We start from the raw sequence: 26,950 nt of genomic DNA, 5'->3' as shown, positions 1-26,950 counted from the left end.
CATTACCCCCTTGTTAGCCTACCTGGTATAATTTGGGGGAACATTCCACTTCTACTTTTGCATTTTTCTTCAACCAATTGCATATATTGTGTATATGCGCATATTTAAAATGGGACTGTTGATAACAGCTTGAAAAGAAGAGAATATATCTAACTTAGGAAATTTTTCCCCACCCAAAAAGTGAAAGCTAGAAAGCTATTATTAGGGCTGTCATATATCCTAATTTGGAGAACTACCCCTCCATCACCCTAATCTGGATGTAGATTTAGAAGTCTCTATAGTATCCAACTGTTTTCAGTTGGTTGTAAAGAATATCCTGCAATAAATCTTCGTTGGAAATTAAAGTTTGAAGCAGAGGTTTCCTTTTCCCCTCCCCAGTGTGGATACTTAAGTTATTATATAATCACTCATTTGGCTGCCAAATGAAGGAAATGAAATAAATTGATCAAAGGCCTTCCTCTTTCTTAAATTTCTAAACTCAAGGAACCCCCACTCTCTCTTTTTTAAATTCTTTTCTTATTATGAACAAGTATGAACTTTTCTCTGCAGAAAGAAATAAAAGAGGGTTGAACATAAAAATGCACATCTCTATTATATACAGCCATGCTTTTAAAAATGTTTTAAATTTAACATAGTAGTTCCAAGACTATTCTGCTTTGCTCATGTGTATGTACACACAGGCTTCCTTCTGATTATACTCCTGCAATTTTTTTTTTTAATTTAACTATTGGCACTTTTTCTTTTCTCTTCTAGAATTGCTATCACAACCTCTCAAATTCTGCCCCCCAATAAAAACATCTTCCCTTGTAACAAATAAATGTAGCAATGTAAACAAATCCATACACTATGCAGACAAATGTATGTCCCTCTATTCTATGAACCTCTAGTCAATTATTACTTCTCTGCCAAAAGGAGATAAGCATGATTTATCATTTGTCTCCTGTAATACACACTCATCATTGCATGAATCAGAATTCTTAAGTCTTTATTTGTTTTCCTTTCCAACTCCTGGTATATATTGCTCTCCTGATTCTGTTCATTTCACTCTGCACCAAGTTCAACAGTCCTCCCTGTAAGGTTCTGGTTAGCTTTCTGGAAATCTCGGGACCAGCCTTCATTTTAGCAGAGTAATCACAAGTCAGGGATAAAGTCCAAAATCCTTATTATTTTCTTCACAGTCTGTCTCCTTTGACTGGGGGTAGGCTAGCTTTCTGGTGGTCTTCCAGAATGGGTCTTGGTTTCAGTAAAGGAATGCAGGAGAGCCACCACAACAATCTCTATCTTGAAATCTGTCTATGGCTGAGTTTGTCCCAGTTTATATGCTCTATTACAATTACATCATTACAGTATACTGAGTATAAACCAATCATTATATCACTAGGGAACTATTATTTGTTGTAAGATTAAATCAATCATACTGAACTAGAGAACTCACATGCTAAACTAAATAACCATTGTACTGGTTCCACTGAGTTAATGGATTAAAATCATACAGAGTTCCTGCCCTTTACACCTCCCAAGGTTTTTGCTAGGGAGTCAGTCTTCATTCTAATTGCTGATGTTAAATAGCAAAACTAGGGTTATAATCCAGGTCTAATTTCCCTCAGACACTATATAACTAAGAAGAGTTAAAAGTTTCCTACTGCCTGGCTAAACAATCCATAAATCTTGAATTCAAGGCCTTCAAAAACCAGGCACTAACTTCCCTTTCTTATCATATACAGAACCATAGAATAGTTTTAAGAGTCTTTTTTTGGGAGATAGGGAGAAGACCTTAAGATCTGTGATTTTATCATTATAGAGATGCTGCCCATTCTAAAAGTACTAAGGCAACTAAAGATTAAGAAAATCTCCTGGGGCAATAAAAAGTTAAGGAATTTGTTAAGGATGAGGACAGGTGGCAAAATGGATAGAGTTCAGGACCTAGAATTTAAGGAATACCTGAGTTCAAATCTTGAAGATTTATTATTTATTAGCTGTGTGACTTTGGACAAATAATTTAACCTTGTTTGCCTCAATTTCCTCAGCTGTAAAATGAGCTGGAGAAAGAAATGGCAAATCACTCCTGTATCTCTGCCCAAAAAACCCCACATAGGGTCACAAAAAGTTGGACACAACTGTACAACAATAGCACTAGTAGCTGTTAAAGAAGGCACTTGAAGCCATCATCCTAATTTCAAGGTCTTTTCCAAAAGAAATCAGAGGACCATATTTCATCCTAACATACTCTAATTTCTTTAATTTTACAGGTGGGAAAATGGAGTTGAAAATGTTAAAGTAATTTGGGCATTCTTATTCTATAGCACAGTAAGGGTATGAACTCCTGTCTTCTCACTGTAAACTGATGCTTTGTTCCAGTAAAATTGGACTATTCAGTCTTTTCTTTCATTTCCCACGTTGAGGTCTTTATGGCACCCCTTCCCCCACAACATCTCCATTCACCTTTCAAGGCCCAGATCAAATTATATGAAAAATACACATAATAATTACATAATAAATAAATATAATTACTCCTTCCTGATCCCCTAAATCAGTGGTGTCATACTCAAATATGCTGGAGGTCACTAAACCCTAGTATATTGATTTAGAAGATCACCTATTAACATTATCTGTTTTCTGCTATACTTTTATTTATTTTGTTAAACATTTACCAGCTATATTTTAATCTGATACTGGCTGCACTCATGTTTAATATCTCTGCCCTAAACCACAAATGCTATGTCCCTCCTATAAAATCCAAAAGTATTTTACTCATTTTTCTCTCATGAGATTTCTCTTCTTCGATCTTAAACTGAAATTATTTGTATGTACCATATTTACTCCCCACAACTAATCTGCAAGTTCCTTGAAACCATGGAATATCTCATTCTTTTTTTGTTTGTCCAAGCACTTATAACCACAGTGCCTTGAATATAGCAGATATTCAATGAGTGTTTTTTTTTTTTCAAATTAATGAAAGGTTAATGGGCTATATATGAAGGAAGTTTTACAGAAGAGTTTTTAGAGAGTTCTTGGAGAGCAGGAAGACACCAACTGAGAGGGATGTTATAATAACCCTGCCTCCTTGCATATCTCCATAAGAGATTTCCCAGCTGCCTTCTTATGTTAGGTCCAAAATAAAACTGCACAATCAACTCCAAAAAGCCAAGGGACAGATAAATTCTGCTGAGGGGTTTTTGTGGAGAGCATATTCTTGTCTGTACCTAACCTACTAACTAGCACCATGATAAATTCTTAAACATTTGTGGCAAGCATGAATGTTGATTACAGGCTATGGAAAAGTATATCTGCTTTTTTAGAGCAGTCTTGGCACTAAAGGTACCATCTCAGGCATCTTCTATACACAAATTCTATAAGAGAAAAGAAAAGATAATTCTGCTTTATTATTTATGACCTTGGATACATTACCCTCTCTGAAACTTAGTTTCCTCATCTGTAAAAAGTAAGGCTAAGCTAGGTCCTTTCCAGCTTTAAATCTATGATTCTATGATAGGATAGAAACACTAGAAAGTTTCTCTTATTTTGTTTTGTTTTTAACTTTTTAAATATGAGCAAATAGATAAAGGAATCCACTTTTTTGGAGGGAAAAACAATCGAAATTCAAGGGTGTCAGAAGCTAGGAGTATTTAGAATCTCTTTTCCCCTCCCAATATGAAAAATGGGATTAAATCAGTGAATGATATTTGTTGTGTTTTCCATTTGCCACTGTCTATGTATAGATATAGTCCTTTGCCTCAGTTTCTACTTTTTTCAAATGGCACAATCCTTTTGGTTCCCACATCTCAAAGAAAATAATTCTAAGGGTAAAACCTAGCCTTGGACTAAAGTCATTTTTCTAGAATGTCTAACTGCACAATGACACTAGTCATTAAATCCTACTCCTGCCAGGCTTGTACCAGCTGCCTCCTTCCCATGGACAGATGAACTTGAACAGTAAAATGAAAAACTAGAATTCTAAAACACTTCCCTGGACAGTTATTCATCATCTACAAATTTCTATTTCCCACAGCTTCATGTTAATACCATTTTAAAAGAGAAAGTGTTGCAGTATGCTAAGTGGATTCTCATAGAATCTACCCACCTCCAAATTATTGCCTAATTTTTCCCTTGAAGACTGTATATAAACTTACTCTATCCCCGATACATTGTTAATAATTTCTTCAAATAAATATGTATTAAGATAATCCTTATTTAGCTATCTTTAATATAAATCATCCTCTCCAAGTGATCGCATGGTAAACTGTACTCTTTTTATGCAATTATCATATTTTTAATTTGTATTTGATTTTTCTAAGGATATGTCTTATTACTATTATTAGGTTTTATTCTCATCAAAAAAAAAAAAAAGGTTTTGCATTTCTTTTCCAAAGTGAGAAGTCCTTATTATAAAAAGTCCTTGAAAATGTTTGTGGAATAAGCAAATGAATCTGAATACCACAAAACCACAAAATCTCAGTTGTTGGAAGGGCTTCAGTGATCACCTAATCCAAGCTGTATTTGCTACATAAGAATTGTCTTCATTATTGACAATGGGAATCAATTTGAAAACCTTCAATGATGGGAAGCTAACAATTTGGGGTAGAGGGAAATCCATTCCACTAGATGATAGTTAGAATTTTTTCCTTTCATTGAGTTTAAGTTTATCACTCAGTAATTTTTCCACCCATTGCCTCATGTTCCACTAAATAGAACACACTCTCATTCCTCTTTCAAATGAAAGTCTTTTTATTATTATTATTATTATTATTATTATTATTATAGCTTTTTATATACAAAACATATGCGTGGGTAATTTTTCAACACTGACCCTTGCAAAAACTTCTGTTTCAATTTTTCCCCTTATTTCCCTCCCCTATATGGCAGGTAGTCCCATATATATTGAATATGTTAAAGTATAATAAATACAATATACAATATATGTATACATATCAAATGAAAGTCCTAATCATTTGGATTGAATTAAAAGGTGAAGTAAGAAGATATGACTTTGACCTGAGAGACAAAGCGTTTACTTTCTTTTTAAATCTATTTACAGAATCATTACTAGATACAGAAGAATTTTTTTCTGGCCCCATGACTTTACTGAGGTAGGGAACTAGAAGATGAACCAATTTTCTCTACAAAAGCAGATCTGTAACTAATTATTTTACAAAAAGACTCAACCAAGTTCAAGCAGCCAAGATAAGTCTGGATCAGAATTTGAACTAGATCTTCCTGATTGTAGCTCACTATTTACTCTACTATACCATGTCGCTTCTGTATAGAAGAATAAATTTCAAACCAAAACAAAAAGTCCTAAAGCCACAGTGGAGATCCTATTATTCGAGCCAATTACCTCTCAAATTATGGATAAAAATGTTATGATAAAGAAAGGAGTAAAAAGGAGGTTGTTTTGTTTGGGGTCAATCCTTTGCTCCTATCAATTGGCCTTGGGAAGAAGGATCAACTTTATTTATACAGAAAGCAAAACCACTGGGAGAGATAACAACTAATTAATATTTTTACAACTAGTGATTTATAAGAGACTTTCTATCTATCATCATCCCCCAGATTGTAGTACTCTCAGCTAGAGTTACTTCTATTTCCTGTGTTTGTAGTAGTCCTGCTTTCTTGTCCTCCTTTTTTATGTTTCACCATTCTTACTTCTCATCCATGTCCTCTAAGGTATCTCCTTTTGCTCCTATCTCTTAACTTCTACACATCACAAAAAGCAGTGACTCTCCCTTGGATAAAGAGAGCCACGGCCCAACTAATTCTTACATTCTGCTGACCAGCATCTCAATAGTAATGCTTTCTTACAACTTATTTACAATAGCTCTTGCAAATAAGTAGCCCCTCCATAAAAGTCAAAATCTTCCTAAAAACCTATCAGAATGGCCCAACATTCTTTCCTGTTACTGGCTAATTTGCCCAAAAGAAAAAATGACCCTGATCCTGTTACAACAAGAAGACAAAGTCAATCCTTTGATTTATAAGTATCCAAAGAAATGTATTATCATTGCAGCAAGAAGGCAATACAAATGGTCAATTCTTTGATTTGTAAACATCCCAAGAAAGATATCATCAGTCAGGGACATTCACCCACCTTGTCAAATGAACCCCCCCCTCCAAAATCAAACTACACCAAAGATTTTTCCTTTATAAGCATTTATAAAGTGCCACTAGCAATTAACTAGTTCACCCACGCCTAAGATCATCAAACAGTTACTCAGCATCCTTAAACTGGCCTACAAGTACAGACCTGAAAAAAGCAAGAAAAGAAATAAAGGCAAGCTGGTTTGGGCTGAGCAAAAAGCTTCAGGCAAACAGGATATCCTTACTAGTGTGAAAGGGGAGTGGCCAAAGAGGGCTCAGTTCTGGGAGCATAAATGCTTGGTAAGCCCACTTCTGGAAGTGTTTGATGGGCCCAGTTCTCCACGTAAGTGTATTATACAGGACTTTTGATTGGTTATTGAGCTAGAACTGGAGGTGCATTCAAAAAGCATTAATCACCCAAAATGAGTCAGTATCTGTCTCTGTATCTCTTTCTCTTTTCCCTCCTTGCTATGTGGGAAAGAGGGGGAAAAAAGACCTACTGTAAGCCTTCAGGAAAGAAACAGAACTAGCACAAGTGGCCCATCCTCTTCACTTGGGGTGACATGCAACAATTAAGCCCATGGACTTGCTGTGGTTTCCACTGTTCTATTGTATTAATCTTTCCTATTTCAAAGGAAGGAACTTTTTAAGCTTTGAAATGGCCAGAAGAGTAAGCTACCAGAGTTCCAGTAACAGGAGATTCAATTTGTGGACAGCCTTTGCTGTTAAGGATCAAAGCCTTGAATGACCTACATGGTTCTAAACAACTGTGGATTTAAGATAGCACCATAAAAAAATGACCTTTGTTGGAGCAAATGCTTTGTGGATGGGGCATAGAGGAAAGTGTGCTCCCACATATTATGTATAGGAGGAAATGCTCTATTCTTTATTCTATCTTTTCAATAAATACCCATTTGGAGAAATTAATTGATGTGGATTTGAACACAGATTTTCTGATTCCAAATCCAGCATTCTTTCTAAAATAGCATCCTAAAATAAGCCCACAAAAGCCCAAACCGTTTGATTAGTGGGATATTCATTTAATTCATTTATTCATTTAACCACTGTGTTTTTAGCATAAATGCCAATTAACCAGTCTAACCCACATTAGGTGTGGGGACACTGTATAAACTTTGTTCTCAAGATGTCATTATAAAGATTACAAATGCCATCTTCTGATCAGATCCTTTGGCAGGTCAGGAGTGGTCCAAATTCTTCTCTTATTATATAGCATTGCCTCAGAGTAACTCAAAATAGGGCAGCTAGATGACTCAGGAGTTTGAGTGGAGTCAGATTTAAATTCAAATCCAGCCTCAGACACATAATAGTTGTATGACCCTGGACAAGTCACTGTTTGACTTTGCCTCAGTTTCCTCATCTGTAAAATGAACTGGAGTAAGAAATGGCAAACTATTCCAGTAATCCACCAAGAAAATCCCAAATGGAGTCAGAAAGTTGAACACAACTAAAAAAATAACACCAGTTTAAAAACAAGAGGGAGCTTAGAGCCAAGGAAAATTAATCTCCATTGGTGGTTGTGAATGTCTCTGAGAAGGTTATAAAGTACCTGGAACAATGCCTGGGTGATAAGGAACTGGTTGGGGCTAGGGAACCTTGGGTTCTTTCTGGACTTAGTGGCCTCAGCACATTCCATTAAGAAACACCCAAAGGTCAAAGTTTGTGGGAATCTGTCCCTGGACTGTGGAGCCTTTCAAGCATTTACATCAGCAGCTGAATCCAAAATGGTACTGGCCTCTGCAGAACCTGCCCTAGAATGGGGATTGGAATGGGGGAGGGGTGAGAGTAAAGCCAGGAAAGGAAGTTGCCCCAACACAGAAAACTACAAATACTGCCCAAACAGATATGGAGAAATTTTCACTTCCCCAAAACTAATATATGTGGCAACAACAGTTAAAACTCCCACTCTTAGGTTCTATCAGCCAGCAGTAGCTGTGGTTACTGTTCTCTATTTCAACCACTGAGTTGAATTAGGAAGATGAACTTTAGGCCCCAAATGCAAATTCTTTTTACAAGGGTGGAGTAAATAGATAGCCAGCTCTGCTTAATCAGAAGGTAAGGAGAAATTAAGAGGGTTTTGCATAGCATAATTCAGTGAATAAACTCAGATTTGATTGATGTTTCCCTTGCAAAAATGTTGACCTAAAAGAATTAACCAACTTCCAATAAGACTAGAGTAGACTTCTTTTTCTCTGTGAGAAAAAATATCACCACAATATAGCTATTAAACATTTTCATCTCTTCTCACAACTCCCATAGCGTCTTCCAAGTCTTCCAAATCTTCCACTGAGTCTTCCAAATGAAGGCTTCAACTCATATTTCATTGAGAAAAAAATTGAGGCTTATCTATGAGAAATCCCTCTTCTCACATTACTCAAACATATTTCCCCATCATCTTCTTTACCCCTGTCCCATGTAAAGAGGATCTCCTGGCTAAATCCAAATCCTTGATCCTACTCCATCCCATTTTCTCTGGATTGTCCCCAGTCTATCGCTAATGATCTCCACTAATCATGTTTCTCTATAAACCAGCTGCCTTCCTGTTTCTTCCAATTTTGCATATATGGGTCCCATCCTTAAACAACCCTTATTTGACCCAACCATCCTTTTTAACATTCTTCTTATATAAATTGCACCCCCATCATGACTAAATTTTTAAAAAAGTCATCTAAACTTGCTGCCTCTCTTTGCTCTCTTTTCAATAGTTCTGTAACTGTTTGAAATCTGCTCTCAGACCCTGCTCAATCAACTGAAACTGTTCTCTCCCAAAATATCAATAATTAATAATCCTCCAATTGCTAAATCTAATGGTCTTTTCTTAATCCTTATCCTTTTTGACCTTTTTACCTTTTGCCCTATTGAATACCTACTAGCTGAGACAGCTAGATAAAAAGTTCTGGAACTGAAATCAAGAAGACCTTAGTTCAAATCTAACCTCAGACACATTATTTGTGGGACCCTGGGCAAATCATTTATCCTGTTTGCCTCGGTTTCCTCAACTGCAAAACAAGGATAAAAACAGTTAATATTTCATGAAGTTGTTTTGAGGAATAAATGAGATAATATCTGTAAAACATTAAGTACAGTGCCTAGTATGCAGCAGATGTTCTTCTACCATATACTCCAAGTTTTCAATGAACAATGTCTCTTCTGTTCTCCTATCAGATCACTCCTCAGTCTCCTTCATAGAATACTCTGTTAGGTGATATCTACTAATTACAGGCGCTCCTCCAAAAATTTGGCCTTTCTTCTAATCTCCCTGGGTGATCTCAATAACTTTATGCAGATGATTTCCAAATCTATATAATCAGGCCCAGTGTCTCTACTACCAAATCATGAAATGTTTCAAACTGAATGGAACTGGAAATCACATAAACATATATCAAAGTCAGCACATCTAAGACAGAATTTAGTATCTTTCCCCAAAATCTACACTTCTTCTGTTACTTCTCAACTGTTATTGTTGAGGGTAACATCACCCTTCCTGCAACCTCCCAGTCATCCTCCACCCTTTACTGTACCATGCCCTATTATTACTTTATTTCCTACCCTACTCTCTTCACCATCTACTTATTCCTGGCTATCTGCAATAGCTTTCTGGTAGGCCTTTGCCTATATTCATTCTCTGGTAGAAGGACAGAAAAATTTTTTTCAAAGCATTTCTGAACATGTCAACTTCCTCTCCACCACCCTTCTCCCCCCAATAAACTCCAGTGGCTTTTTATTATATCCATGATCAAATATAAAACCCTTCAGCTTCTGGGTGATCCTTATATACAACACCATCTCTTAACTCCCTGTCTTTTCATCAACTGTCTCTCCATCCCTCCTAGAATGCTTCCTTTCTTCATCTTTGACTCCTGGCTTTCTGACTCAAGTCAAATCTCTTCCACAGGAGGTCTTTGTCTCAAGGTCTTTGTCTCACTGCTAGTTCCTTCACTTGAGAATTACTTTCCATTTTACCCTGAACATATCTAATCTTATCTGTCTAATTTTTTGCATATTGTCTCTACTATTAGAATGTGAGTGCTTACAGGGCAGGTAACCACATTTTTGCCTTTCTTTGTAACCTCATCACTTAACACAGGGCTTTTCATGTAGTTATCACTTGGTTTCCAAAAGATGTGGCTATTTGGAGAACATGAGCCAGAAAGAAGTAGTCAAGGACTCAAAGAAAATCAGTGATAAAAACAATACCATAAAACTTCCTGGGGTTTCTCTGATACCTTGACAATTTCTTCAGTTGCCTGTGCTTCTAGGTGCCTCTATAGCATTAACTTCTCAGCCCATTAGTTCTGCAGACTTCCCTTTCCTCCCTTCCCTATCATGACCCTACAGTTAATTAATGTCTCACTCCACACAATCCTCTATCCTGGAATCCTGTGTCCTTTGTTTTCTCACCGCTCAGGACTTGTCAAATTTCTACCATTCACCTTCTTTCTTATTAGAGAAGTCATGAAACTTTATAGACTGTGCCTGCTATAAATGTATGTAATCTGCTCTTAACTGGGTCCTTAATGGAAGCAAGGCAATCCCCCAAAACAGCAGCTGTTCCAAATCTCCCCACTCTCCCATCCCCAATAATGAGAACCTCATCTTATTCTTTACTGCGGAAAATCAAGGACACTTTCAATAAGTTCTCTTATCCATTTCTTCTCATCTCCCAACTTTGATATAATCTTCCATTTTCTCTTCCTTTATTCCAGCCTTTTTGATAATGTAGGCCACTCTCCACACCAGTTTCAGTCCTACCAGATGTGCCTTTGATCCCATTCTCTTATCTCCAAGAGTTCTTTCCCAGAAGCTTATAAATATGCGCATGTCTCCCTTATGCAAATCTTTTCCAGAAGCCCTTAACATGCTTCCTCAGATTTATCCTCTCCTTTTCTCAGACAAAATACTAAAAGTGATACATAAACTGAGCTTAAAAAAAAAAAAAAAAAAAGCTAGGGATTTTAAGAGGCAGATGTGAGGAGAAAGTACCAAGCAATCAGACATGGAAACTGGATTTGCATGAAAAGTCAAGAACATAGAAGATAGAAGGTCACGTGTGAGGAACAGCAAGTAGCTCTGGCTGGCTGGATACAATGTGAAAAGGGAGTGGTAGTCCTGGAAAGGTAGTCAAGAGCCAGATTTCTGAAGGGTTTTAAATATTCAACTACAGTTTCTGGTTTTTTGTTTGTTTTAATCTAGAGGCATGAGAAAGGCCAACAGAATTTTTTGGGAAGGGAGATGATCTGTGCTTCAGAATATCATTTTGACAGCTATATGGAACATATGTAGAGGAGAGCAGAGAGAATTAGTAATTGTCCTCAACCATTCCATATATATTTGGCCTCAGACTCGGACTAGCTTTGTGACCCTGGGCAAAGTATTGTATGTTTACTTACCAATTAACCATTTTAAAAGAGACAGGAAGGGTCAATGGGTAGGGTCTGGGGAGGTGAATAATTCAAAGAACAGATCATCCAAAAATGGCACTTAATATTTGATTTTGAAGTAGATCATTTGCTCCCTCCTAAAAATAAAGATTGTTCTTTCTTCTTAGGATAAAGGCAAATGAATGTGCATTTCTTGTGTACAAATGAAAATGGGAGGAGACCCTTTAGATTCTTGATGAGATGCTAGTATGGGGCCCTCCTCTAAATTTGCTGTGGAAATAAGAAAAATGGGACTCCAATTAAACAATTTTAAAGTCTTTCAAATCTATCACACAAAAAAGAAGCTGAAGAGTGCATGTTCTGATTTCAAGTTGCAAAGTTTTATATTATTCTGCTTAGATGGAACATTAATAGCAACATCCCTTAATAGAATTGTCCTCCTCAAAAGAACTTTGAGCATCTCCATACCTGCAATGCAATGATCTCTGAAGCTAAACAGCCTATTGAACTGTCATGTGTCAGAACAAGAAGCTAAAAAAGATATGTTCATAATCTGTGTATGAATGGGAGGTGTATGTGTGTGCGATATTCTTCTGGTATAGTGATGATGATGCTTTTCTCTCTCTCTAGAAGGAAGGACAATCCTTAACCTCTTCAGGCTCATGGGCACCCGTACTACTACAATTATTAGAGGGAGCTGAAAGTCACATTAGCAATCTACTCTCATTTCATAGAGGAAGAAAATCACTTTTGCTCAAGATAAAAAAAAAAAAAAAAAGTGCTAACTCAGGCAGTGTGAAGTGATTGGGCAGCTAGGACAGCACAGTAGGTAAAGAGAATCAGAAAAGACTTGATTTCAAATTTGGCTTCAGACAGATACTAGCTGTATGACCCTGGGCAAGGCACTTAACCTCATTTGCCTCAGTTTCCTCATTTGTAAAATGAGCTGGAAAAGGATATGGCAAGCCACTCCAATATCTTTGTTAAGAAAAAACCCAAAAGAAAAAACCTAGAGTGAGATACAATGGAAATGACTGAACAACAGCAGCTAAATCAAAACTCAAACCCAAACCCTATAATTTCATGCCCAAAGCTTTTGTCAACACAGCTGCTATTCAAACTCTCCCCCTCGACCCCAAGAAGTATTGGTGCTCCATCCACTCCAACTGGTATGGGAGGGGTATCATCAAGTCACTGGCACTGTAACCACAGAACAAAATTTGCTAAGTAGAGAAATGTTGAGTAGCAAATGGATCATTAAGAGATATCTATGTGCAAAGTATTGGTGCTCTGTACTGGTTTACAAAGACAACAAAAAAAATGAAACAGGCTCTGCCTAGAAGAAATGTATGTTCTACTGAGATAACAATATGTTCACAGATAAGTATAACAAAAGAATTTATAATAATAATGCAACATAATCCAGTATCTTTGTTAGTCCTAGGCAAAGTCCTAGGAAAGAAAAAAGTAAACCTAGCTTTAAAAAAAAAAAAAAAAAAAAAATCCACTCAAAGGGACTCCCGAAGATCCCTAGAGTTAAACACTAAACTCTCTTCATCTTCTTTAAAAATAAGTCCCCACGATACATAGGGGAGCTTATCAAAGAGAAATGACATCATTAAATCCTTAACAAACTTCACATAGTAAGTTTGGGTTTAGAAGACGTAAGAGCCTCTTGCACTGGCTATATATACTGTCCTATACTGACTATAAGACCTTGAGCAACTCAATGGGGGCTCATTTCTTGGGAATAACCTTATAAAAACCTTGTAAGTTTTTTAAAGTCTCAGAATCGGAAGGATTTCAGAGGTCTCTTATTCTAACCTCTTCCTTCAAATCTCCCCTAACAAAGAACAGTCATTTTACTATACCTCAGTTAAGCAGTGGTCAGGAAATTCCTTCTTAGATTGAACAGCAATCTACTTCTGCAGTTCCTTCCCATAGTTTTCTCCAAAGGCTGTTCAAGCAGCATTTGTGCTTGGAGTAAAGGAGTTAACTGTTTGTTCCTTTGCATGTTCTTTCACTACCTTCTCCCAATTTTCTCTCAGATTTTCCCATTTAAGACCAAAATCAATTCTAAATAATCCCACCTAATGCCTTCTTAAGAACAGATAGAAGGTATAAGAATTGGCGAAAACATGTGAATTTTCAAGAAACAAAGAGAACCATCAATGGCAAACTCCTGTTTTTCTTCCAAAAGGAAGAAATTTCAAACAAGAGAGCATGGAGATGTCACTCTTAAACCTCCTGCCACAATCCCAAGGCAATTTTATGTCAGACAGAGGCTGGAATAGAAAAAGTGGAAGTAACAGGATGCTGTAAAAATGAAACACCCCAGGACATTTGGGCTTAGATTTCAAGAGCAGATGGTACTCTCTACTCATAAGGATCTATACTCTTCTAAATAACTCCATGTGGCAAAGTGCCCCCCTCAAATTACATCCTCAAAGTGAGGGGAGTCATTCTGGAAAGGCAAACATTTTGTCCCCCAACTTTCTAGAAAAGAAAACAGAAAAAAGCCAATCTCCCTTTACTCCCCGAATAGAAAATACAATCAACAAAAATTCTTCACAAATTTTCAAAAGAAAAGAGAACAAAGATGTAAGGATCCCTTTGCTTAAGGGGTAGTTTAAAAGTCAAATTTAAATAAAACAGCCCCTCTCCCTCAAAAACTGGAAATTCCCCAGATGAACCTCCTCTTGTTCTAAAAGCAAGGTAAAGGATCAACTGCTAATTACTCTTGGGAAATTTTTTTCTTGCTTTCCCAAATGACAGAAAGCTAGAAAAGTCACTTCCAAATTGAAATATTCTGCAAGAAGAAAAACACCAACAGGAGAAACTAGACTGAGTTCACTTGACCAAATATTTACAAAGAGATAACTATAATCATACAAAGACCTTTTCTTTTCTTCTGCTACAGAAAATCTGGTCCTAGAATTGAAAGCAAATTCCCCCATCTCCCAATGACTCAGCCTGCAGCAGGCACAGTTCCCAAAGTAGGCTAAACTGTCTTGCAACTGGCTCTTCTGACCTTTCTCATTTCAAGAATGAAAGGCACAAGGCTTCCTGCTTTCTGCTCAATGCAACTCCTCCGCCTGCAAAGAAGCTCACCAAACTCCAGGTTTCTACCTGTCTCCGGCCCCCCTCCTCACCACCCCCGGTAGCTTCTGGTAGAGATGAGAACCTAACAATCTGGAGACCCACAAGGTAACAAATGGAATTATTAAAAAGAACAAAGGAATTGTGTAGACTTACCAAAGCAGCGGTAACTCTGTATCCCACTGGATATGTAGAGAGACTAGTCCCACCCACTCCCGGGTCACATGGCTCCGAGCCTAGTAGATGATCAAAGGGGCTTTGTGGCCGCTCAGAACAAGGAGACTCCCCAAGTGCAGCCAAGAGAGGTAGGGAAGCAAGCAGTGAGGAGATTCAATGGGCAGCTACAAGGGGGAGAAAATCTTGGCTGGAAGGGAGGAATCCCTGAAAGGGAGAAGGAAGAAACTGCTTCTTTGTAGCTTTTTTTTCCTCTCTCCCTCTCTCTCTCTTTCTCTCTCTCTCTCCCCCCCCCCCCCCCCCGCCAAGACCAGGAAAAAGCTCTGAAAAGACGTGAACCTTCTCCCACTTTGCCAAATAAACTTCCAAGTCCCCTGCAGGGTTAGAGAACCAGGCTGGGAGGTAGGGTGTTACCTAAGTAATATGACCATAAAGGAATGCTACTGATCCCCCTTTTCTCTCTGTGTGGGAGGAGGTGTGTCTCAGTATTAATCAATTTGCCTAGATAAAATGGAAAGAGTGGGTAGAACTTGGATAATCTGGGACTCAGTTTCCTTGTCTGTCAAAGAGTCTAGCACTACATTCTTCAAACATTTATATAATCTCTAAACTGATTTCCAAATTTAGATTTAGAGCTGGATGAAATAAGATCTTTAAAACCAACTTCGTTTTACAGATGAGGAAACAGAGAAGTTAGTAAGTGGCAGAATTAGGTTTTAAAGTGAGGTATTATCATCTAAGGATTTTTCCATATAAATTTCATACATTCATTCACCTTTTTTATAACTGGGAAGGGAAAATTCCAAATGTATCACTAGTGCAACTCTGGGAGAAATGTCCTAAGGAAGACAAATTTGGTAGTAGGAGACCCACAGAAGGACTTATATGTATATGGGGAAGGACAAATTTCAAACCACCACCATCCCACCTCAATTAATGCACTCACATTGGCATTCAAAGACCTTTATAACCTAGTTCCCTTCATTGCCATTTGAAGACCTTTAAAACCTACCCCCTCTTATCTTTCTAGTATTCTTTATACCTACTTTCCCTTACATACTCTACCATTCAGTGTCACTGCCTTTTTTGCACAAAACACTTCATTTCCTAACTCTGAGAACTGTCCCTGGTTGCTCCCCATGCCTGGAATTCTCTCCCTCCTCATCTGTCTCCTAGTTTCCCTGGCTTCATTTGAATCTCAGCTAAAATCTCATTTTTCTACACTTCTTTATGTTAGTGTCTTCCTTCTGTTAATTATCACTTTGTTAATTATTCACTTTGTAAATATTCTGCTTGAACTCAGTGTTTTTTTTATATATATATAGCGTCGTCTCCTCCATCAAACTAATGTGGTGGTAGTTGGGTTTTTTTTTTTTTGGGGGGGGGGAAGGCTGCCTTATTTTGTATCTCCAGAATGGCATATGGCACACAGCAGTCACCTAATAAGGCAACTAGGTGGTGGAGTGGATAGAGTGAGGACCCTGGAGACAGGATGACCTAAGTTCAAATCCAGCCAGAAACACTTCTTAGCTATATAACCCTAAACAAGTCACTTAACTCTGTTTGCCTCAATTCCTCATCTGTAAAATGAGCTGGAGAAGGAAATGGCAAACCACTCCAGTACCCTTGCCAAGAAACCCCAAATCGGGTCATGAAGAGTCTAAAATGAAACCATTCAACAAGTCACCTAATAAATGCTAGTCATTGACAGAGGGAAACTACAGAATGTAATTAATCTAAGGAAGAAATTTTCCATCCCACGACAACTGATAGACAGAGAATGAATAAATCAGATTACTAATGTAATCACAAAGCATAACATAGCTGTTAAGGAATTTTCCTACAAGTCCACTGCAAAATGTGAATAAGTCAAATTAAGAGTATTATAGGGCTGGCTTTGGCCATTGGATAAAGGATAATTACATCACATGGGAAATTTCTATGTTGATGACTTAAAAAAAAATCAGCTGCCATCCTTGGCAGTATGTCTAAAACAGCAAGCCAATCTAGCAGTAGAGCATATTAGTTTCTAGATTCGTAGCCAGACTGGAGAAGAACTATGCCCTCGTAAAGAACTATTGAGGGTTAGATGGAGAAGTGGGGAGAAGAGGACTCTGTCTCCTCCCTTTTCCCCCTCCCCCACTGACCAACTGGAGATATTAGAGTCAGAAGACATAATGTATCCCACGGGGAGCAGAGAAAGTTACCAAAGGAAAAAGACAACTTCAAGGAATGCAATCTCACATGGTGAGGAGAAGTGCCTCCTAGGGATTCAAGAAAAAACTTGATCTTATTGGTGCAGAGGGCTCTACATTACAGTGTCACCATTTTTTTCTTTCATTTTTGCTATGTTTAGCAACTATGTTGCTAAAATATGTTATTGCTTAACTCCAGTGAAGTGGCAGGGAGGGTAGCCATTTAAAAAAGGGGAGGCATATGAATTTTGGGTGATACAGTGATAGATTTTTCTATTTTTTAAAATTTGTGAGCAATATTTCACATCATACCCAACAGTAGAGTTTTTTTTTTAGCCTTTTATGTCATAAATCCCTTCAGAAGTCTAATGAAAACTATGAATCACTTCTAAGAATGCATAAAATATTTAGGATTACAAAGGAAATGTATATGGAAATATGGTTACAAAATATTAAAAAAAAAAAAAAAAAGTTCCTAGACCCCAGGTTGAGAACAGTAATTTAGAGAAATTCAGAACACAACCAGTGTTCATTTTCAATTTCTCCACAATGCCTTTCAGAGTCACACTCAGACACTGTGGAAAACTCCCTCCCAATCATACTAAAAAGTAATGAGAACCTTGGACCAGTGACTTGTACAGAGCACCACCTAGTGGACAACATAGATATACTCCCTCACTGGATAATTAATATAGTGACACACTGCCTTTTTGTAGGTTTAAGGAAGACAGATTAAAGAAGACATTAATAGATTTGGCCTAATATCCCATGTTACAGTTTATATGCAGTTATATTCTTGGCTTTAGGTGTAACATTTAATGTAATATCCATCACATCCAAATGAAACCTACTTCTAGGCAGTTTCTAGTTCTGCTCTCAAGGACCAGCAGAACAAGCCTAATCATAATAGGTCTTCAAACACTTAGCAATAGCTATCATATCCTCACGTCTGCTATAGGTTATGTATCTTTGGTTTCTTTTATTGTTATATAGGTTATCAAATTAGGAGACTGGAAAATAATATTTTAGACAGAATTAGGGAAGTAAGATACATGGGAAGGTTTTGGGAGAAATGAGTTGTTCTGGACATTTGAGATACCTATTATATATGAAGTATGAAATGAAAAATAACAAGTTTGTGATGTAGGACTGAATTCAGGAGAGAGTAAATGTATAGATGTGAATCCATATACAAAGAAATTATAATAAAATCCAGAGGAACTGATATGGTCAACAAGAGAAAATATGCAGAGAGAAAGACAAGGCCTTAAGGCTCATTGCTCTAAACCTATTTTTTGCCCTCACCAAGATGTCTAGTCCTTATATTCTGAAGTATCATTCCAAGCCATCATTCCTATGCCTGTCATCATTTTACTTCCTTTTACAAGTCTTGACCCAGTGGTTCTCATTCCATATTAAACTATTTCCCTTAAATCCTTATCCTGACACCTATCATACCTTGCCAAATCTAAATCTAAGGTTACTCCATCTGCTTCCTTTACTTTTCTTAGCGATTAGGAGGAAGTCACTTACCCAAATAGATTATGGTCCTTTTAAATTTTATGTAACCTAATCTCATCTAGGTTCTCACAACGACAAAACAATCCTTTCTCTATCTCACTTCCAACAATGGCGATTCAAAAACTCTTCTCTCCTCTAATCTCCCTCAATTTCTAACCTGAGGAATGGGACATAAAATTTTACAGAAAACTGATGCCATCAGTAGAAACTCCTCAAATTTTATGTCTCAGAACATCTTGGAAGTATCCTTAATTTTCTTTACTCCAGTCTCTTCTTGTTAAGGTCAATACTTTAACTTTTCTCCTCTAGCAGTTTGCCTCCAAAGTTATCATCCCTTTGTCTCTCATCTTCAAATCTTTCCCTATCTAGGAATTCCTTCCTTGCTATCTACAAAATACACCTGCCTTCCCCAAACTTTTAAAAAATAAAACAAAAAAAGTCTTCTAAATTATTAAATGTAAAAAGCCCTGAAAAATGGAAAGGATCTAGGTTGTAAAGAGCTTTAAATGCCAAAAAGAAGATATTTGATATTCTAAAACTCAGCTAACTGGGTTTATTAAATTGGGATGTATGTATGTGTGTGAGAGAGAACTACCACATTGATGACTGAGATGAAAATGATTTAAGGCCAATTATAATAGTTATAATAGACTTGGAGAGAAGTAAGGAGGGTCTGAATCAGCGTTGTGACTGTGAATGAAAAAAAAAAAAGGAACAGGTTTCAGATATGCAGATGAGATTGGACAAGTGACAGTATATGAAATGTGAAAAAGTGAGGATGATACTGAAGTGGAGATATAAGTGACAGAATGGTAATAATATCTTCCCTCTGTTAAGTATAATGCATCTTAGAATATCCTTTTAATTACATTATGTTGCCAATTTTTATTAAAGTGGGCTTGAATTTTTATTTCCATTTTAAAAATTCTAATATCTACTTGGATTATACCTTAGATGATATCAAACTTTAAAAGAAATAAAGGCCACTCAGCCAAACATTAGGAATTCTGCATCCCTGTAAATAGCATATTGACTTATCCATGTTCTGTTGTATGTTTATTGATTTTGTTAAATATTTCCCAATTAGTAGAAATGTTGCCACTGATTGGCCACAAAGCCTAAACTACAGCACCTATACCCCTCAGAATCAGGGTGAACCCTAACTTGAGGAAGGAAGGAATTACCACTCGCCATCCAGCTCCTACCAGCTACTCAGGTAAAAGAGCAATCTCATACCCAATCCAACTCCCTCTGTAACATACATTTGTCACCCACTACTACCCAATATTGCTTCTCTTTTTAATTTTCATCTCCCTGTATTAATCAATCACTAGCCATCCCCTCAAACTGTGTGCCTTGTATCTCTTTCTTTCTCAGCCAAAATCCTTAAAAACTGTACTTCCTCTCTACCCATTCCTCAACCCTTTGTAATCGGGCTTCTGAGTTTTTTAATCAACTAAGATTGCTCAATGGACAAATATGATAGACCTTTCTGAATCCTCATCGTTTTTGACTTATCTGATACATTTGACACTTTAAACCATCTTTTCCCACTGACAATATCTCTCTTATCTGCATTTTTGTGGGAAAGCAAGGCTGACTTTATGCAACTTTGCCTCACTTAAATCCCAAGCACAAGTCAAGACATTACTATTTAAATAGACATCAACATGATGTCATTAGTCCTCTTTAGAAATGAAGGACAAAGAGCACATAGCAAGAAATAGTAATGAGTTAATTTTTGAACACTCAGAAATCAGATATAAAAAGGAGACTAAGAAGAGGGGTTGGATGAGGCAGGGGGGAGGGAGGAAATGATGAGCACTCTTTTAAACATTTTGAATTTGAAATCCTTATTTCACCTGAAATATCCAAGAAAAAATTGGTGATATGGACTGGTGTAAGGAGTTATGTACATAAAAGTGATAACTGAACTTACCATATTGATGCTGAACTTATGCTATATACAGAACTTTAGACTTTAGACATACTGCAGCTCAGAACTCCCAAATGCAAGTAATCTACTAATTTCAGAATCCCCAGTAGCCCAGACTATAAAGTAAACCAATATGCCTAGCCAATTAGATGTTTTTAATAAGCAAAACCAGACTTAAAAAAAAAAAAAGCCACGTGACATTAAAAGATCATTTACATTATATGGAGTTACTTTTATAAGTGCTAAGTGTCAAAAGCCCCATGTGATGGGAGAAATGTTAGTGCTACATGAAGCAACTGATATGTTTAGAATGATTCTTGGCAAATCATATGCAGCTACACATGGAACAACTTAGAGAACTGTCCACATGTCCAAAAATTTTCATGATTAGTTGAGAAATCAAAATCTTTTTTGCATTCAAAATGGATGAAGCAATAAACATTCATTTGATTACGTATATGCAATATGTAACTGAAACTGACATTAAAAGATCTGTTATTCACTGGGAAATGAATGTAAACTGTTTCCATTTTTGTTTTTCTTCCTGGGTTATTTCTACTTTCTGAATCCAATTCTACCTGTGCAACAAGAGAATTGTTCAGTTCTGCACACATATATTGTATCTAGGATATACTGCGACATATTTAACATATATAGGACTGCTTGCCATCTAGGGGAAGGGGTGGAGGGAGAGAGGGGAAAAATTGGAACAGAAGTGAGTGCAAGGGATAATGTTGTAAAAAATTACCTTGGCATGGGTTCTGTCAATAAAAAGTTATTATAATTTTAAAAAAAAGAATAAAATTCTAACTAAACTAAACTAAACAAAAAAAAGAGATCTGTTATTTTGTAAACTTATTCATGGCAATTCTATACTAAAATTAATTTTCAATGTCATTGGAAATTTTAAAAAACAATTCAGTGAAGTAGTCTTACATTGAACTCAGAATTGGCAAAGCTCAATCAATGCTAGGACAAAATTCAGTATTATAAGAAATAGTTTAAAAGGTGAACCCTTTTGAGTATTGTATTTTGAGTGTAATTTGAATATATTACATGCTTCATAGTCAAGTATTTATGTAAAGAAATATAAATGACATGTTACAAACAGGTTTTCAAGTTATTAGTGCAATCAAGTTTATAAATACATTCCACTAAAAAAAAGGGGGGGGTATTTGGAAAATTATATGATAATCTGAAGATATTTTTTAAACTATTGTGAAACATGCTGGGTTTTTTTTCCTGTCAAAGGGCTTCAAAGGATATCAGACCTAAAAGAGAAAATTGTCACTTTTTTTTCTTAATAATAATGATGAGGCAAATTTATAATAAAAAGCCTGCCTTAAAACTTTGTAAATACTTATTTAAATGCTATTGTAAATCAATGCAAGGCTTTCAAATTTATACTCTGATACATAAATAAAACATGATCTATGGATAACTTGATAAGCTATTATTTGTGATGTTTCCAATTTTTAAAAAAATGCCTCTGTAAATAAAACAAGAAAATGAACTGCTTATTTCTCACTTGACTGATTTACATAACTGATTTCAATTTTAAAGACCTAAGTATTTCTAAATATGAATAAATAAGAAACCCAAATGTTATACACTTTATTTTTTTTAATAACTTTTATTGATAGAACATATGCCTGGGTAATTTTTTACATTATCGCTTGCACTCACTTCTGTTCCGACTTTTCCATTCCCTCCCTCCACCCCCTTCCCTAGATGGCAAGCAGTCTTATACATGTTAAATATGTTACAGTTTATCCTAGATACAATATATGTGTGCAGAACCAAACAGTTCTCTTGTTGCACAGGAAGATATACACTTTACTTTTATTCCATCTGATAACAAAACTGCCATGTAATAGGAAATTAAAACTAGCCACAGGTGAATAAGGAGGCCAATAGAAGGCTTATAAAACAATCAATAGAAAAAATCCTCCTTTTGAAAACAGAACAAATAACATTTTCCAAGATCTTTCAAATAATACTGATAGTGACAATAATCATAATTGCTAGTTCATTCAGTAGCTGAGTGTGTAATTCATTTAGAGAAAATGTCTTAAGGTATGCTAACAAATCAATGGTAATGATAGTCTCATAGGGTTTCCTTGTTCACAATCTGCTTCAGTCTTCTTTGCAGTCTACTACACAACGTCTTCTGAGGCAAAGAAGCAGGAATTTACACAAGATGAAATGGTTTTTAGGAACAGGAGTCCAGGGGAACTAACTCTCCAACCATTTTGGAGAATATTTTGAAACTATGAACAAAGAGTTAAAAAATTGTGCATACACTTTGACCCAGCAATACTACTAGTAGGTTTGTATCTCAAAGAGATCAAAGAAAAAGAAAAAGGATCTATTTGTATAAAAATATTCATAACAGCATTTTTTGTGGCAGCAAGGAATTGGAAATTCCTATCAAATGGGAAATGGTCAACAAGTTGCAGTATATGATTGTAATGAGTACTCCTGTGCCATAAGAAATGACATATATTATGTCTTGTTGTAATATACTACTTAATTATGCCATTATTTTTAGGAGGGAAGACAAGAAACTTATAACGAAGGAAAAATAGATTATATATAGAAAAAGCCTGACAATTTAAATTTAAAATCTGAAATTCCAATTCTAAAATACATCAAGATGATCTATGTATAAGCAATTTATACTACTAAAGTCAATAGTGCTTCTGAAGTGATACTCCATTAGTACATAGTACTACGTTCTAGCAGTAGCATATAATTAATACTGTTTTCCAACTCCCAATAAACCAAACACCAGAGTTAAAATTTGGTGATTATATCTATATCTTTGATCTAACTAAAAGAATATCTTTTTATAAGTACTAATAGTTACCTCAAAAAGTAATAGCTATAAAAGTAGAACCCTGCTTCTTCCTCCATACAAGTTATTTTTATGTAATGATTCACTGGGATTTATTAATACCAAAATATTCATTGAACAGAAGTAAACAAGTACAATATTAATACTAACAAGTTTGTTTCTAGTAAAATAATTTGATATAAATTATTTCACTTTTTATAACTGGTATTAAAAGTTGCCAAAAATTTTAAGAATAAATATCTTATACTACCAGTGATACAATTATCAAGATTTTCTTCCCTATTAAATGATTATTTCCAAGTCAAAATATAGTTCTTGTTCATCAGTGCTTTCTGAATAACTTGTGGTTTATGCTGTATGATTTCTTGCCAAATGTATAATGTTTATAGAAAGATATATGGAAAGATCAAGATATCACATAAACACATTTGCAATTTTGATAAATTTCTTGATACAAAATGTCCAAACCAACTGAAAAATCTGCTATCCAATGTAAGATTTTTTAGGTATGCTTTAATGTTAACTTACATAAAAACTTATGCTCAATAAACACTACATTTACAGACAATCCAAGGGGAAGTGATGCTATTTTGTTTGTTCCAGAACAGTAACACCTAAGCAGATATTAATTTCTATATATTTGTATTTGATTGAAACATTAAAAAAATTTGCCACTAAAAACAAAAGAAATGAGAAGAAGGATGATTTCAGAAAAACCTGGAAACTTATGTAAACTGATGCAAAATGAAATGAACAGAACCAGGAGAACATGTGCATAGTAACAGCAATATTATGACAATGATCAGCTGTGGAAGGCTTAGCTATTCTGCTCAATACAATGACAATACAATTCCAAAGGAGCCATTATGAAAAATGCTATTTATCTCCAGATACAGTTTACAGAGTAAACTTTTTTTTTTCTTTGCTTCTAGCTTTTTTTATTGTGTGGTTTAGTCTTTTTTTTGCAACATGGCTAATATGAAAATATTTTTGCATGACTTCACATGTATAATTGATATCATATTGTTTGCCTTCTCATTGGGTGGCAGAGGGGTGGGGAAGGAGGAAGAGACTTTGGAACTCAAAAAAATTTTTAATGAATGTTAAAAATAAATTTTTGAAAGAAATAGGAGCTAGGAACATCAGAGGGCAGAGGAAGTATGGAAGAGTGTAGAAAAGAAGGTTTGAGTTAACTGAGAAATAGAAAAGCCCTTGAAATGACTTGGTGGCAAAGAAAGTTTGGGAGAGAAGGGGAAGAGGCTGTAATAAATAATCTAAGGCCAACACAAGAAAGAAGATTTTAATATGCTATAGAAAGAAACAACTTACTATTATATTCTGTGAAGACTATTGCAGTAGCCTCTATTAGTTTCTCCTTGTCTCAGCTTTCTTTTTTTCTCCAATCTATCCTCCACACAGATGGCAAAAGCTATTTCCTGTTACACAAGCCTATACCCAGTGTTCTGTTCTGGACCCTCCTCTTTCCTTAGAAAGGCCTGCTGTCAGAAAAAAAACTGAGTTTAAATCCAGCTTCAAACTCTTACTCACTATGTAATTAATATTAGGCAAATCATAAACCTGTATTTGCCTCAATTTCTTCAACTGTAAAAAAAAAATAGCATCTATTTGCTGTGAGAATAAATAAAATAGTATTGCTAAAGCACTTAGCAAAGATGTTATCTAAATAGTAGTTATTATTATTGTTATCTGTCAATATTTTCTCACTTGATGAACTCATCAACTCCCATGGGTTCAATTATTATCTCGATGGAGATGATAGACTGGCATCTCAAACTCAACATGTCCAAAAACAGAAATCATTAATTTTCTAACCAAACCCAATTCTCTTCTGTGTTATTACTTAGGGCAACACCATACTTTTGCTCCCTAATCTTTACAAATTTAATGTCATCCTTGAGTTTTTTACTTTTCACTTAATCTGAATCTCCAATCAGTTGCTAAATTTTATTTCCACATTTCTTATATCTATCTCCTTCACTCTACTTACACAGTCATCTCTTAAGTTCAGACCCTTAGCTCCTCTCATTTAGATTATCGCAAAAGAAATAGACTTTACTCTCTCCTTTATCCTATCCTTTCTGCCTACTACTTCCACAGGAAATTTCCTTACATAAAATTTGGATTATATCACTCCCCTTAACTGAAGTCTAGTAATTCCCTAATGATTTTAGAATTAAATATAAATTCCTCTTTGGCATTTAACACCATTCACAATATCTTGGCAACCTGTTTTCCAGACTTCTTATATATTACTCTCTCTTCTGCACTCTATAGGTTAGTTAAACCACCTTTCTTACTATTCATTGTATAAAATAGTCAATCTCCTGCTTCCTGGATTTTGCAATAGCTCTGTGCCATATCTGTAACATACTCTCTTTTTCATCTCTGTGAAGAATTCCTGGTTTCCTTTGACACTCATCTCAGATTCAATCTTGTGTATGAAGTCTTTTCTGATTTCCTAAGCTCACAGTACACACAATTACCTTTTATTCATTTGGTATTTCTATGTTCTGTAAGAGGCCTAGTGTGTATGGAGCTAGCTTTGGAGCTGAAAGACTTGAATTCAAGTCTTACAGTTGAAATACACAGACTGTGTATATTTCTTATACATATATACACATATACATATACATATGTATACATATATGTATATATATAAACCTCTTAACTTAACTTTTCACTGCTTTAGGAAAGGTTATAAGTTGCTAAGGACGAGCTGGCCTGCACTGGCAGAATGTTTTTTCATCTAAGAGGATCGCTATACTAATGAAATTACTGTGAAGTCCCTACATTATTTCCATATTCTGTATCTTTTTATTTATGTATATATTTACCCTGACAGAGCATAAGCTCCTTGAGGGTACAGTTTATTTTTATATTTCCCAAGTGCCTGGCACAGTGTTTTGTCCAAAGCAGACATTTAATAAATACTTGTTGATTAAGTAGTGGGGGAAACTTCCAAATAGCTGAAACCACAGATCCATTTGTGTATTTCAGAGATTCATTTGTTTGGTTTCAATTTAGCTAAATTCTTAAATTTATGAAACAAGTCACAGAAAGGTTGAAACAAGTCAAAGAAAGCTTAAGATATTTATTTGAAAAAATATGTATTAAAAGATATTCAATATACTGCAAAAAATCATTACTGACTTCCAGACCCAAATATCAGGGAATGCAACTTTTTCACCATGAAGTTTTTATCTGACAAATATTACCAAAATAAACAAAAATTCTCTAAAATCTTTTTTCCTAAATACATATGCCAACATTTTTTCCCATACAAAAGTTTGGTGGTTATCTCTCTGAAAAGTGCTTAATTAAGAGAGATGCCAACTTAATAAAGATGTTATATATTTTCCTCTTACAAAAAACAAGCGTCCCAAATTTGTTGATCTCTCCTGTGATGATAAATGGATGTCATTAGTACAACTTAATGTTATTTTCAAATCATATACATATGATAACTCTTCAATGTAAATATTTTTAAAGATTATTGATGTATTTTGTTTTAAATCACCTTCATTTTTTTCCTGTATAAATATTTATTAAGTCCCTATTATGTGTCAAAAACTAAGGATATAATTCCTACCTTCAAAAGGAATTTTATGTCTCATCTTCATTTCACAATTGTCAGGAAAGTCAGGAAAACCTGAGTTCAAGTTTGGCCTCAGAC

General features: G+C 35.6%; 1 protein-coding gene across 4 annotated transcripts in view; it reads right to left on the bottom strand.

The window, feature by feature from the left end:
- SEPTIN9 (septin 9) overlaps positions 1-26,950 on the bottom strand; it is a 277,162-nt gene that overhangs the window by 65,083 nt on the left and 185,129 nt on the right. The window contains exon 1 of one of the 4 annotated variants that reach the window (XM_012548652.3): positions 14,730-14,876. The exons of the other annotated variants lie outside the window; for them this stretch is intronic. The gene's annotated coding sequence lies outside the window, so the exon portion shown is untranslated. Of the gene's footprint in view, positions 1-14,729; positions 14,877-26,950 lie in introns of those variants that run through there. 4 annotated transcript variants of the gene reach the window in all.

Source organism: Sarcophilus harrisii, chromosome 4 (assembly GCF_902635505.1).
Source record: "Sarcophilus harrisii chromosome 4, mSarHar1.11, whole genome shotgun sequence".
Lineage (NCBI taxonomy): Eukaryota > Metazoa > Chordata > Mammalia > Dasyuromorphia > Dasyuridae > Sarcophilus > Sarcophilus harrisii.
Note: the sequence above shows the minus strand (reverse complement) of the source record. Positions and strands in the feature narration are given on the sequence as shown.